Source organism: Corylus avellana, chromosome 8, assembly GCF_965113065.1.
Source record: "Corylus avellana chromosome 8, dhCorAvel1.hap1.2, whole genome shotgun sequence".
NCBI classification, from domain to species: domain Eukaryota; kingdom Viridiplantae; phylum Streptophyta; class Magnoliopsida; order Fagales; family Betulaceae; genus Corylus; species Corylus avellana.
The window spans coordinates 7,770,149-7,783,264 of NC_142497.1; the positions used below are offsets into that span (position 1 = coordinate 7,770,149).

A 13,116-nucleotide genomic window follows, 5' to 3' on the forward strand; every position below is an offset into this window, starting at 1 on the left:
CGGGGATAACTACATAATATAATCTATTTTCTTCCAGAAATTTATAATATCAGATTTTTTGAAATCTTTTATTCTTATTTTATTTTGTATTTCTTTGCAAGTTAGGAAAATAAAAATTGAAGTGGAAGAAAGATTCTATTCAATTTTCGTTATGTGTTCAAGGGCTCTGTGGTATTAATATAGTTTTCACTTGGTATAATGCGTAGGGACATATAATACTGAGGAGGCTAGCTAGGGCTTATACTAATCGATTTTTTTAATAAAAAAAAAATTAGTTACAAAATTCGATCTGTATTGTCAAATTGTTGTGAATTTTCTAAATTTACATTTATCAATTATTTTCCTAAATTTTCCGGATCATTTTTTCAATTCCTTTGTCATTTTCATGACAATTACATGAACAGGAAATCAGCTGCTGCTTTATTTGAATTTTAGCTAGAGATTTAAATTACAGGGAAAATTTCCAAGAAAATTGGCATCAACCTAGAAAAGTCAAAAGATTAGTGAGACATTTTCCTTATTTCGACTGAATCTCCACTAAAATCCAAATTGTTACAACGCTTTTCAAATTTGCATATTAATTAATGATGGGAACCTCGACCTTCTTTCGTTGCATGGACAGATTCAATTGTTTTGCACTAAACAGGTTAGAGTACGAGGAACATAACAAAAAATGACATGCTCAAAAAGGTTCCATTGACCAAAAATTAAAAAATAAATAAAGCAGTGCCCATGCTAACTTCTCGAAGAATTACAAACCTATGAGATTGACTATTTCTTTTTTGGACACCAGTACTTCAAACCCATTTTTATAATACCCAAAGTTTGCAGGAAATGACCTCATTTGATAACGTTTTTTAGAAAACAGCTTTATTCTTTTAGTAAAATAACTATAGTAAAAATAAATAACTTCAAATACAAAACGACTTTCAATATTATTTTCACTTTTATCTCATATTGATCAAGACATTTTTTCAATAAAGCAAAAAATACTCTTTAAAAAGCGTTATCAAATGAAGATCTTAATTTTCTTCTCGTTGCACGCCTAATTCCGATTATATTTACACACAAAAAAAGCTATTATCAAGAAGATGGATAGGATGAAAGCAAATGAGCAGGAATACATGAAGAATTCTTCCAAACCCTAGAGTGCAATATGAGGATCTCCCTAGCCCTCTCCTTGGTTTTCAAACTACTATCAACTTGAAGCACCAAACACAACTTGGACACAACACCCACTTGCAACATTTCCTGAAGAACCCTAGAAGTCGCCGAGAACCTACAAACCGAAGACAAAATTCTCACCGCCCTATCCGTCGCCATATGAGAAACCCTAAGTATTTTCTTCGACACAACCGCCAACCCCGCAGCGTGCTTAGACAATTCCGCCCGCCCTTCGGCGCATCCACAAAGCTGATCCAGAACAACAAGCAGAAGCTCACACACTCTTCTCTCCAATGTCTCAATAAGCAGCTCTATCACCACTAGAACCGCGCCGCCTTCGACGGCTTTGATTCGGTTTCTTCCCCAAGGACAAAGCTCCACAAGAAGCTTCAATGCCGCCTTGGATGCCTGCTGTGAGATCTGGTCTTGTAAAACACAAACAATCTCCCTGAAGAAGTCCCTTTTGATGGTGATCATTTGGTTAGGATCAGCAACTTCAAACACGGACTTCAATAGCATGGTTGTGGAAGCTCTAGATTGGTAATTTCCAACCCTCAAAACCTGCATTAAGGCCCCCACAAATTCACCACCATCGTTGTTTATGAGATTTCTGAGATGGGTTTCCGAGATTTTAAGAATAGAAAGGATTTCAACGGCTATTTCAATATTATGGCCATCTTCATCCATGATTGAGGCAGCCAAGAACTCAACAACTCCTCCAACTGCCTCCAAACATCTCTTGTTGCTTTCGCTTTCAAAAGCAATAGATCTGAGCCTTCTGAGGCAATTGTGGTGCATGTTTGGGAACTCCTTTGCCTTGTTGAGGAGTTTGACGATCTGGGATTTGTCGACGGGCGGCTTCGGCGTCGGAATCCGTTCAATACCATGGGAAGCGTTGAGGGTGCACCATGCTTGGATCAACCGGCGTAGAGTATGATTTGGTGTAACTTCTTTGCTGCTTAAGACTTGTTTGGTTGCAGGGCAAGTGGTGTTGTTGTTGTTGCATGAGAATAACCATCTCTCAATGTTTTCCCGATCGTAGGTTATCCCGGTTGAGATGGTGACCGGATCTCTCATGAGGTCCAGTGAGATGGGGCAAAGAAAATGAGAAGGAACATCAATTTCATCCATTTTCAGACCAGGTTTTTAGTAGATGAGGCTAAAGAGGTAAAAAGTTTGAACAACAATGCAAAAAGAAATCAAACAAGGCAAACAAAAAAGCTGGAAATTGGCTAGACTTGTAAGAATATGTCGCTTCAACCTTGGCTTGTTGAAGATTATATGAGAGAAGCTGCGGCTTTTATACCGTAAGAGAGTTGATGCAAGTAAGTTGTTGAAATTATAAAGTCAAAACACGGAAATTGAGAGAGAGAGAGAGAGAGAGAGAGAGAGAGAGAGAGAGATTTTGATTTTCCAGGAAGGAGGAAAAGATCAACAAATAAATAAATGACTGACTGGTTGGCGCAATAATAAATGAATGAATAAGGAGTCTTGGGGGTAGAGTCGTTGTTGCAAAGGGAGCCTGACACCTTGTTTAAGAAATATATATTTTTTTAAAAAAAATATATTATTTTTCAGTGTTTTTTTCTACGTTTAAAACACAGGTTTTGATTTATTTTTTTAAAGCAGAAAAGTCAAAATAATGCTTTTTAAAGTTCTTTTTTTAATCAAATCGAATCATTTTTACTTAATACAACTTTTTTTTTTTTTTTTTTTTTAATGATGAAAACCATTTGGGGGATTAACTTCACAATTTTCACGAAGACTATATCAAAATTTAAAAATTTTAAATTTCACCAATCAAACTTTCAATTTGATATAATCTATTCCCTCTGTTAGAATTTGGCATTAAATCATAACAGAGGATATTAAAATACCATAATACCCTCAACTTTTTCATTTTTGTTTTATTTTTAATGTGAAATTAAGGGTAAATTTAAATGTATAAAAGGTTATTTCATCAATTTTAACATTTATTTAACGTCAAACTCTAAAGAATGAAATAGATTAAACTTTGTGGAGTCTTCTAAAAACTCATAGAAGGATGACCTATGTGAAGTTTTCTCAAATTATTTTGTATACTCACTCTTAAATAATAAATTTCAAACTTGTGCAAGATGCCTCTTACACCAATTTGATAAAACTTAACTTAATATTATTTGGACTCAAGAAAATTTGAACCGACATGACATATGTAGATACTAGCTAGCAAATACAACTTTTTATATATTGTACTGCAAATTAACATTTTTTATTTAACCAATAATTAACCTAACAGGCTCTAATTAGGGAATTGGGCATTGGGGGTACGTTTTGACTTTTTTTTTTTTTTTTTTTCCCAAGACATGAATATTATATATTTTCATATTAATTTTATCTATCTGGATCTTGACGCAAGCTAGCTGCAATATTGCAGGTACCGACAGCTTGTCATGGGGGGCAAATGGGGCTCCCACGCATTTCCCGGCTGCTGCTACAAATTATACTCGTACTTCATTAAGAACAAGGCTCTGGGTCAACTGAAAAACGATCTTGTAACATGCATGGGAGTTTGTGATTGGCTCAAACCTAGACGTTTTTATTGTTTGACCAACTTGATTACCGTTAACTGTTATTGTTGTAACATGCATGCGAGTAGTTAATTAATTGATTAATTGCTTGCATGACAACATCAATATTTATGTAATTAATATGATATTTGTGGCTGTGGAAGTAGCCAACAAAACCTTTTTTCTTGTTTTTTTCTGATTCACAAGATCGATCGTAATCCACGAAACCCAATGGTTTAATTAAAAAAAGTCATTGTTTTTTTTAATCAAATCGAACAAGAATCACAGAAACTATCAATCTTTTTCTTGTACTTATAACAATAATAATCAAATGTAGGTGGAGAGTTTAAAACCCCATGTAATGCATTAATTTTTCCTTTAAGTCATTCTCAGGATCAGGTGTGGTCCATTAATTACTAGTTGCATATAGGATGATAGAGAAATAACGTGTAGAAGGATCAGTCAAGCCGAAACCCAAGACCTTGATATATATATATATATATATATATATATATATATATATATAGTTTCATCAAGAGAGATTTTTGCATTGTTAGGTTTATTAGTATTTGTAATCATTGTGTTCTTGAGTTTTTTAAGATATATAGTCTTCTTTTAGTTCAGGATTTTCAATTTTTAAAATTAAAGTGATAAGCAAATTTTCTTGTTCTTCAGTTTTTGTGAGAACATTGCAAGTTATATATATAAAAGAAAGAAAAAGAAAGGAAAATGCATCAAATAGTTTTTATTTTCTTATTTAATTCCCTTTTTAGTCTTATTGCATGGATGCTATGGGTGCACCACATGGGTATTTGCATTTCTTTTCAAATACTTGTACTATTTGGGAGTAATATAAGACAAAGTGAATATACAACTCTAAAGGATTGGCTAAAGTGGTAAGGATTTTGTTTTGGTGGCATTTTCATCAAGTCTAATATTGTTTTAATTCCTTTGAATGCAAATAATTTTTTGGGGTCACACTCGATCATTAGCAAAACCAACGTTTTACTCAATTTGTATGGAGGGAGTACTTTGCACCGATCATATATGAAATATATCATTGTACCGACCGAGACAAAAGCTAGAATTTCTTATTATTAGGAAGGGCCAAGCTTAATTTTTAGGCCGAAAATATGTATATATACTCAACTATGTATAAATATTTTAAGAAAAAAAAAATGGTGGCTGTTTATAAATATTTAATCATAAAAACATAAAATATTTTAACTATATATTTATATATAAATATTTTTGTTATATATAAATTTTTAACTAGAAGGGGGGAAGGAGGCCATGGCCCATGGCCTATGGCCTTTACCGCCGCCCTCTAGTTCCAATATCCTTGATTGTATACTTCGTTCAATTATCACTAAAAACAAAAAAATAAAAATAAAGGCCAAGCAGGAAAAGGGAAAAATACAAAATATAAAAAGAGAGATACACTTTCATCTTCACATCTTTAAATTTGTTATATATCACTGTCATGTCAATGATGCTTGAATGTGATTCTCATCACTGGTAACATAACATGTAGGCATGCATCTAAGAGTGTAGAAGCTATTACGGTTAGCAGTTATTGCCTTTAACTATTAACTGTAACTGTTTTAGGTGATTATCAAATTTTCGTAACTGTAACTGTTGTGCTTTAAACAGTTAATAGTTTTAAAATAATTGTCAGTTAGTAGTCATTAATATTCATAACCGCATTGCATACCGTTTTCTAAAAATGGGCAGTTTGGGCTTATTTTGGTGTTTGAGCCTTTCTTGAGCATTTTTATGACATATTTTAGATTATTTTGGGCATTTTTTAAATAATTAATTAAAAGGCTTCAACATCCAACAAAGCTCAACAATTTTATTTATTTTTTATTTTTTATTTTTTTATGAATAAAGATCATTTTCTAAACTCAAAATGATAACCTTATATCAAAGGCATCAAAACCATGTCATTTTGTATTATTATTATTATTATTATTATTATTATTATTATGGTAGGCGGTTAGTAATTATTAACTATCTCTGCATACACTTAAAACTGTTAACTGTCACATCTTTAAATAGTTAGCAATTTTTTTTCACCGCCTACTATAACAATTATACGGTTAAGAGTTATCAGGCGATGTGCCGGTAACTTAACTATGCCGGCAATAGACTTTTTCTTTTGCTGAGTATTGTCGGTAATAGACTTTTTTTTAAAGTGATGGTCGTGAAAAATAATTGAATATATTTATAACCCAACAAAGAAAATAAAAAAATAAAAACTAAAAAAAATAAAAACTGAAAAAGGTCAACAGTAGCTGAACCTATTGAAGAATTAATGCACCTTCACTCTATTTTTTCTCTTCTTGCCTACTTTTGTTTCAATGGTTTCACATGAAAGAAGGCGAAAGTCGGAGGAGCATCGCGTGCGGTACGCGTTAGCAGCCTGGGAGATTAATGAATCTACGAGCTCAGTGGCGTGCAGTCAAACCAGCGTTATTTGTTATCTTAAGATACGAGCAACCCCACTCTAAGAAAATTGATTATGAAGATACGTAAACTTTTCATTATAATTTTTTTTTTTTATAAATTGGCGTGATAATTTAATAATTAGATAAATAATTAAGAATGTATATATACCGGTTGGAATTGTCAACCAATTCCATATATGGTCCACAAATTACATCATTGATGACATCCGGCTCAATAAATGTTTAGCTAAATTGAAGGTATAGGATAACATTTTTCTATTTTAGTTGTTTAACTTTTTCAATTTAGGCTCAACATTTTAAACTATTCACTTTCATGTTTTCATTTAATTTATTTTATTTTATTTTTTTTTTAACAATGCTACCGCAACTCAACAAATTTTTAGTTATTTTCTTGAGCGGGATATAAAATATTTTTGAAAAGTTTTTACTATAAAAATAAAATAAAATAAACTATTTTGTTAAAGAAGTTTGATACATCCACAATTTAAACTCAACTAAGACCCAACTTCTAGACCCAATTTCTCTCTCTCTCTCTCTCTCCTAGTTTAAAGCTCTCTCTCTCCTCCACAAGAATTTTTTTTTTTAAATAAAAAAATAAAAAACTGTCATTTAAGAGAAAAATTAGGTCTTAATTAAATCTAAATTATGACTTTATCATTTTTCTTTGTTAAATCCAATACGAGTGCTTTTAATCACTAACTAATTAAATCAACAAAGTCATATTCAACAATTTTACACCGGCACGTGTTAGTTTGTCAGAAAATTTATAATAAATGTTATAGTACACCTAAAAACACTCATAGATTATTTATATAATTTTTTTTTTTTTTTTGTTGATTAGTTCTTAGCTGTGTCAACATAAATGTATTTTTAGCACTCTTTTTTTTTAATTAAAAAAAAATGATAAAGACATAACTTAAATTCAATTTTGTCTCAATTTTTTTTTTAAATAAATAAAAAACAGCCTGTAGAAGAGTAAAATATATCTTTAAATCGAGTTAGCCACGTGTCTTGGAACGTACGTAGCACTCTAAACTCATTTTTTATCAAACTTTTAAAACGACATAAGTCCCCTCCCCAAATGCTAAATAGACAGCTCAGGACACATCAAAATGCATTAGTTTTTGTACGTTCATGATCCATAATATTCGTGTCCCAACGTGGACGTACCATACTTTCAAGAAACAAGCCATTGATTAAAGATCCGTTTGCGATTGCAATTTTAATAAATGCAATTTTTAAAATTGTATTTATTAAATTTATTATTTTTAAAAAAGTTTTTTTTTTATCAATATATGTTATTTTGGTTTAAATTCGCGACTTTTTAAATATGCACATCCTACTTTGCTTATAAAAATCGTAGAATTTTTATTTTTATTTTAAATTAAGCACTTTTTAAATCGCAATGTCAAACGCCTTAAATTTTGTGATATTTTTTTAAAAACACAAATTATTCTTACAAAATCACAATCCCAAACGCACCCTAAATATCCTTCAATATCTTAGGCTAAATAATTTATATCCGTTGAGGTCCAAAAATTCAATTTCTTTAAACATATTAAACAAAGCAACCAGAAATTAATTAAAAAGAAAGGAATCCGACTTATGCATGTGCTGTACTAAAATTTAGGCCGATTTATTATTGCTTGGGTTAAAATATATTAATAATTTAAAAAATCGAAGAATTTCAAAACCTGGCTGCCTGGCTCTAGCTGTATTATTTTGTGTTTCATCGTATCATGCAAGGGAGATAGGCAAAAAGCCCTTGAACTTGCAGCTTACCGTCAAGGAGAGAATCAAGAATTTTTTATAAAAATGAGGCTAAGACATGAATAAAAAATATATTAAAATTAAATATAAAATTAAATTAATGTCCATTCAATGTTAACCAAATATAAACAAAAGATAAGACACAAAATAATCTTAATATATTTAAATTTTCAACCTAATCAACTATTAAAATGGAACCCGTCAACGTTCTTGCAAATAGCGAAAATCTTTTATGATTGAATCTATACGAAATTTCACAGTAATTTCTCTTTGGTTATTCAACATCATAGAATCAATAAAAACTCATCTTTAATGTCATTGCGAAGCTTAATTAGTTTTGATAATATTCATATCTAAAAGTGTTTGTTTTATAGTTGTGGTATAAACGGGAAGTGTAAACACAAGTGTAACAAATTGGAAAACAAGTTGATAGGTAGCTAATATTCTGGTGCTTACCAACCATTGACACAATTTAGAAATATCTGTTGATCCCCGAAAATCTGAATTTTGAACTACATTATGTTCATAATGGTAAAGTTCTATTTTCAATTGTTCTTTTTCAAGATCTGTAGAGTCCTACGAATAAAATTGGTTTACCAACTATGGAACAAAATCGATCTTAGAAGATTCACATGCACCTCGAGGATCAAGAGCCAACTTGAGAATAATCAACTCTACCACATGCTCATTAAATCAGCGATTTAATTCTTGCAATTGAGAATCTATGGTGGCACAAAAAAAAAAAAAAAAATCACATAATAATGATGTTTAATAAAGTCATCTTATTGATAGCGAGCTCGACCTAACAAGCATTTATATCTGGAAAATCTATGTTACGTTTCTAGAAAAATGATTTCACATTGGTAAGTAAAAGCATTACATTTATTATCTCTATATTCTTGGACAAGTACTTTAGTATGTGAAACAGGATCCATGGCATTTAAAATTTCTTAAGATTTGCATTGCAATTCTTGATATAAATTACTGGTGACCAGCATAGTTTCTTTCAAGAGATGCAAGATAAAAACAAAAACAAATGGAGTCATTGCTTGATAAATTGAGTCTATTACTTGTTGGGAAGAAATTTATTCCCTTATCAAAGATTTTAAGAAGAACATCATATGTTGGACTGAACATTTTGATCAAATTAAAAATTGATTTCAAGTCGAAACTCTAACGATATCACTACTTTGTTGTAAAGTACCAATTTGGCAATTTGATTGAATTCTCTTCCACTCTCAAGCTCATCAATTTCAATCATATGTGCAATTTTAGCAGCTTGAGCAACCTTGAATTTTTCATTACGATTGCATGAGGCACCAACAATTTTGATAATAGAAGCAAATTTAGTATAAAATTGATGAAAAATAATTACTTCTTTTGATCCTATCATTAGTGTCGAATGCAAATATGATATGTGAAACAATAAATGTAATAGGCATATGGACAATCATTTGAAACCAAATATTGCAACCCATTCCACCCACCTCGTATGTTACTTACGCTATCATATTCTTGTCCTCAAGTATTTTGAATGTCTAGATTATAATCAGACAATACATAATATATATCATTTTTTAGTGTTAATGTAGGCCTAAAAAAAAAAAAAACAAAGATCTCACACAAAGCCATCTTTGTCGACAAATCGTAAAATTAGAGTCATTTGCTCTTTCATTGTGTCATCCCGAGCTTCATCAACAATTATTTAAAACTTCACATCATCAATTTCTTTGTGAAGTACCTTTTTTACTTTGGCGGAAAAAAAAAATGTACAATTTCTTTTTATATCTTTATTGATATGTACGAAGCATTTTTGGGAGCTTTAACTATCACTTAAACAAGATTTTCATTGTAAGAAACTAGAAAATCCAATATTTCAAGAAAATTTTCATGATTTGTGGAACTTACATTTTCATCCCGTCCTCTAAAAGCAATACCTTGACATGCAAGCACTCGAAAAAATCAATGGAGACCTTCAACTACAATTGATTGTTTGAAATTTGATCATAAGTGAAATTGTCAATTAAACACTTTTTGTGTGTATTGAGATTGATTCATTAAGTCCTCACATAATCTCTCGACAACTATGTGAAGTGAATTATGATCATTTTATATATGATTAAGAAATGCACAATTTTTATTTTTTATTTTTTTTTTTTGCATCCATAACTTTATTTAAATTCTTGAACCCATCAATAGTGAATGCATCTTTATCAAGCAAATATTCAAGTCATAAAAAAAAAAAAAAAAAAAAAAAATGCTTTGAACTATGAAGGTTGAAAGCTACAAAAATGACTAACTAGTTCAGATTTCTGGTTCTTTGAAAGATAGGTTGGTACAGACCAACTTTAATTTAAGCTCGTCAAATTTCATCCCGTTGAATAATATCATAATCCCATATTTGAGGACGCAATCCAAAATCATACTCCAACGAAATAGTATCAATTTCATTTACGTTTACATTTCAAGATTTTGTAGGACGATTTTCAAAAATTGGAATATCAAATGTTGGTGATGATGCATCCCAGCATTGACTTCTAAACTTTGTACATATTTTCATCTGAAAAAGTCAATTATTGTAATTGGCTTTTTTGTCATCTAAAAATAAATTAACATTGTCTCATCAAGATCTTTAGCTAAGAAAAGAATATCGGTTCAATTTAAGCTGGTTCACAATAGACACATTCAAATGAGGAGTAGTAAAACATAATATCTTTCATATAAGTACTACTGGTTCAATAAATTATTAATATATATAATGCTAATTAAATTGTATAACAATAGCCAACTACATAGCAACTCAGCATAAGTGCTTGGGGTCTCATCTTCGCAATTTAGAGAGCTACCTTTACAATAGAATTTATGTAACGATATAGGAAAAAACGCTAGCTACATCTGCGTTATCACTCCAAAATGACTAGTCAATATGAAATATCTTTAGAATTCATTATAAAGCCTAGGGACACAACAATACTCATGACTATCTCTTTATAAACTACCTACTATATGTGGGTTACTCATCTCTTCCCAATATTTACATTTTACGTACGAAAACTTTCTTTCAAAATTAAAACCATGTTTTTGGCGGAAGGCTTTTCCTATTTTTGAATGTTTGTGGAGCATAAATACTAGTCAACTTGAAAATGTTTTTAGTTAAGCAAGGAAAATAATTTTCATCATGCATAACATAGTTTATGTTTAGGGAAAAATCCATTTTACCCCCCTGAAGTTTCAGGAGTTTTTCAATTTGAACCCTAAAGTTTAAAAATTGGCAATGTACCCTCCTAATGTTTCAAAAATTTTCAATTTAAACCTTCTGTTACTAATTTCCGTCAAATTGAAAGAAAATCTATAAAATTACGTAATTACCCTCAGGTTTTTTTTTTTAAAAAAAATTCCGTCCAATTTAACGGAAATTAGTAACGGAATGTTTAAATTAAAAAAATTTTAAACATTCGAAGGGTACATTGCCAATTTTTAAACTTTTGTATTCAAATTGAAAACTCCTAAAACTTCAGGTGGGTAAAGTAAATTTTCCCCTTATGTTTATATCTACGTAAACCAATTTTTGACACTCTCCAGCATCTCAAAGCCAACAATTGTGTGAGGTCCCTTATGAGGCCTATCTTCCCTAGCCGCCGAGTCCTGTGCAATAATGGTTGATGTAGAAAATATATTATACTAGAGTAATAAACATTCAATATAAGATTTTGGTTCAAATGGGTTAAGATTAAAAAATAAAATTGAACAAAAATTTATTAAAAATATTAAAAAAATATAGTTTACAAAATAAATAAATAAATAAATAATTATTGTTTAAAACATATAAATGTAAATTATAATTTATCTTTGCTTTTTATTTTCATAAACAATTAATCTATATTGACCAATTTAAATATAAAATTGTACATAGACATTTTGTTATTTAATAATAAATTAGTGTAAAAATTTGATTGCATACCTCTCAGAAAAAATAATTAAACACTTTATTTGAATTGTTTAATGGCTTGAAGAAGAGAAATTTTACTGATTGAATTTGCAAATTACAAATTTGAAATCGCGAAATCGCATCACAGTTTATAAGTTTAGGTTTTATTTTTTATATAAATGTAATATATGTCGATTGTTAACATGCTAAACTCAACTCAACTATCAAAGTATAATTTTATTTTCCTCTTTCCCATAAATAAAAAAATATAAAAAAAAATGCCCCCTCTCAAAACCCCCTGGCTCCGCCCCTGATAAGTGTGTATGGTAGGTGAAATTTATATATATACTGATACAAGTGTCATAAAAGAAAAATAATTCATTTGGAGTTACTAGGGGAGAACCATAAATTTAACAGAGATTAATTAGTTCAATAAATCACGTTATAAGGTCATGTGAAAATCAAATTAATGACTCAAAAGCTAGCTAGTTGGTTACTTTAGAAAAAACACACCCCACTTGATTGGAGAAAAATTTTTGTCAGTAAATTTAAAGAAGTTACCAGAAGAAAAGTAATTAGGGTTGAAAGTTAACTCCTTAATTAAAACATGGTTTTGAGACAATTAGACCTCCTCAGGGTAATTCTGAAGTCGAAACTTTTTAGTTTATTTATTTATTTTTTAATATATGTCCGCATAAGAGGTGGAGAAAGGATTTGAACGAGTGACCTACGCTTCATGAGGTGTGGTTCCCAGCTGATTGGGATATATACCCCTTGGAGACGAAACTTTGTAGTTAACCCTTTAAAAGTACAATTTTTCAAAATTTTGTTAATTAAAACCTAAAATTAGACATGGACCACATAAGGTTCCCTTTTAAAACATGTGCAACTAGTACCCATGTTATTTGTAGGTCAATAATATATTATTGACGTTCATTAGCCACATTTAAGACTTCTAAATTAAATTAAAAAGAGAGAGAGAGAGAGAGAGAAAGGAAGACCACAAGAGTTCTTTTGCTACCACGTGGATCTCATTTATATTGTTAAACGCTTTTTTTTTTTTTTACCGCATGCATCAGGAATGATCTGGAACAGGAACACCAAACGGAGTTGGGCATATAATAAAAAAAAATAGTAGAAATTTCGGAATAAATATGGAATTTTGGCATAAACTCAGTATATTTGTCGATAACTTCAGAAAAAGGCTGGAATTTTTATATTCTTCTAATCCATT

The 13,116-nt window shown here is 30.5% G+C and overlaps 1 pseudogene; it reads right to left on the reverse strand.

Annotated features, from left to right (window-relative positions):
* Positions 1-1,055: 1,055 nt before the first annotated feature.
* On the reverse strand, positions 1,056-2,295 carry LOC132164586 (E3 ubiquitin-protein ligase PUB23 pseudogene; annotated as a pseudogene).
* Positions 2,296-13,116: the final 10,821 nt, after the last annotated feature.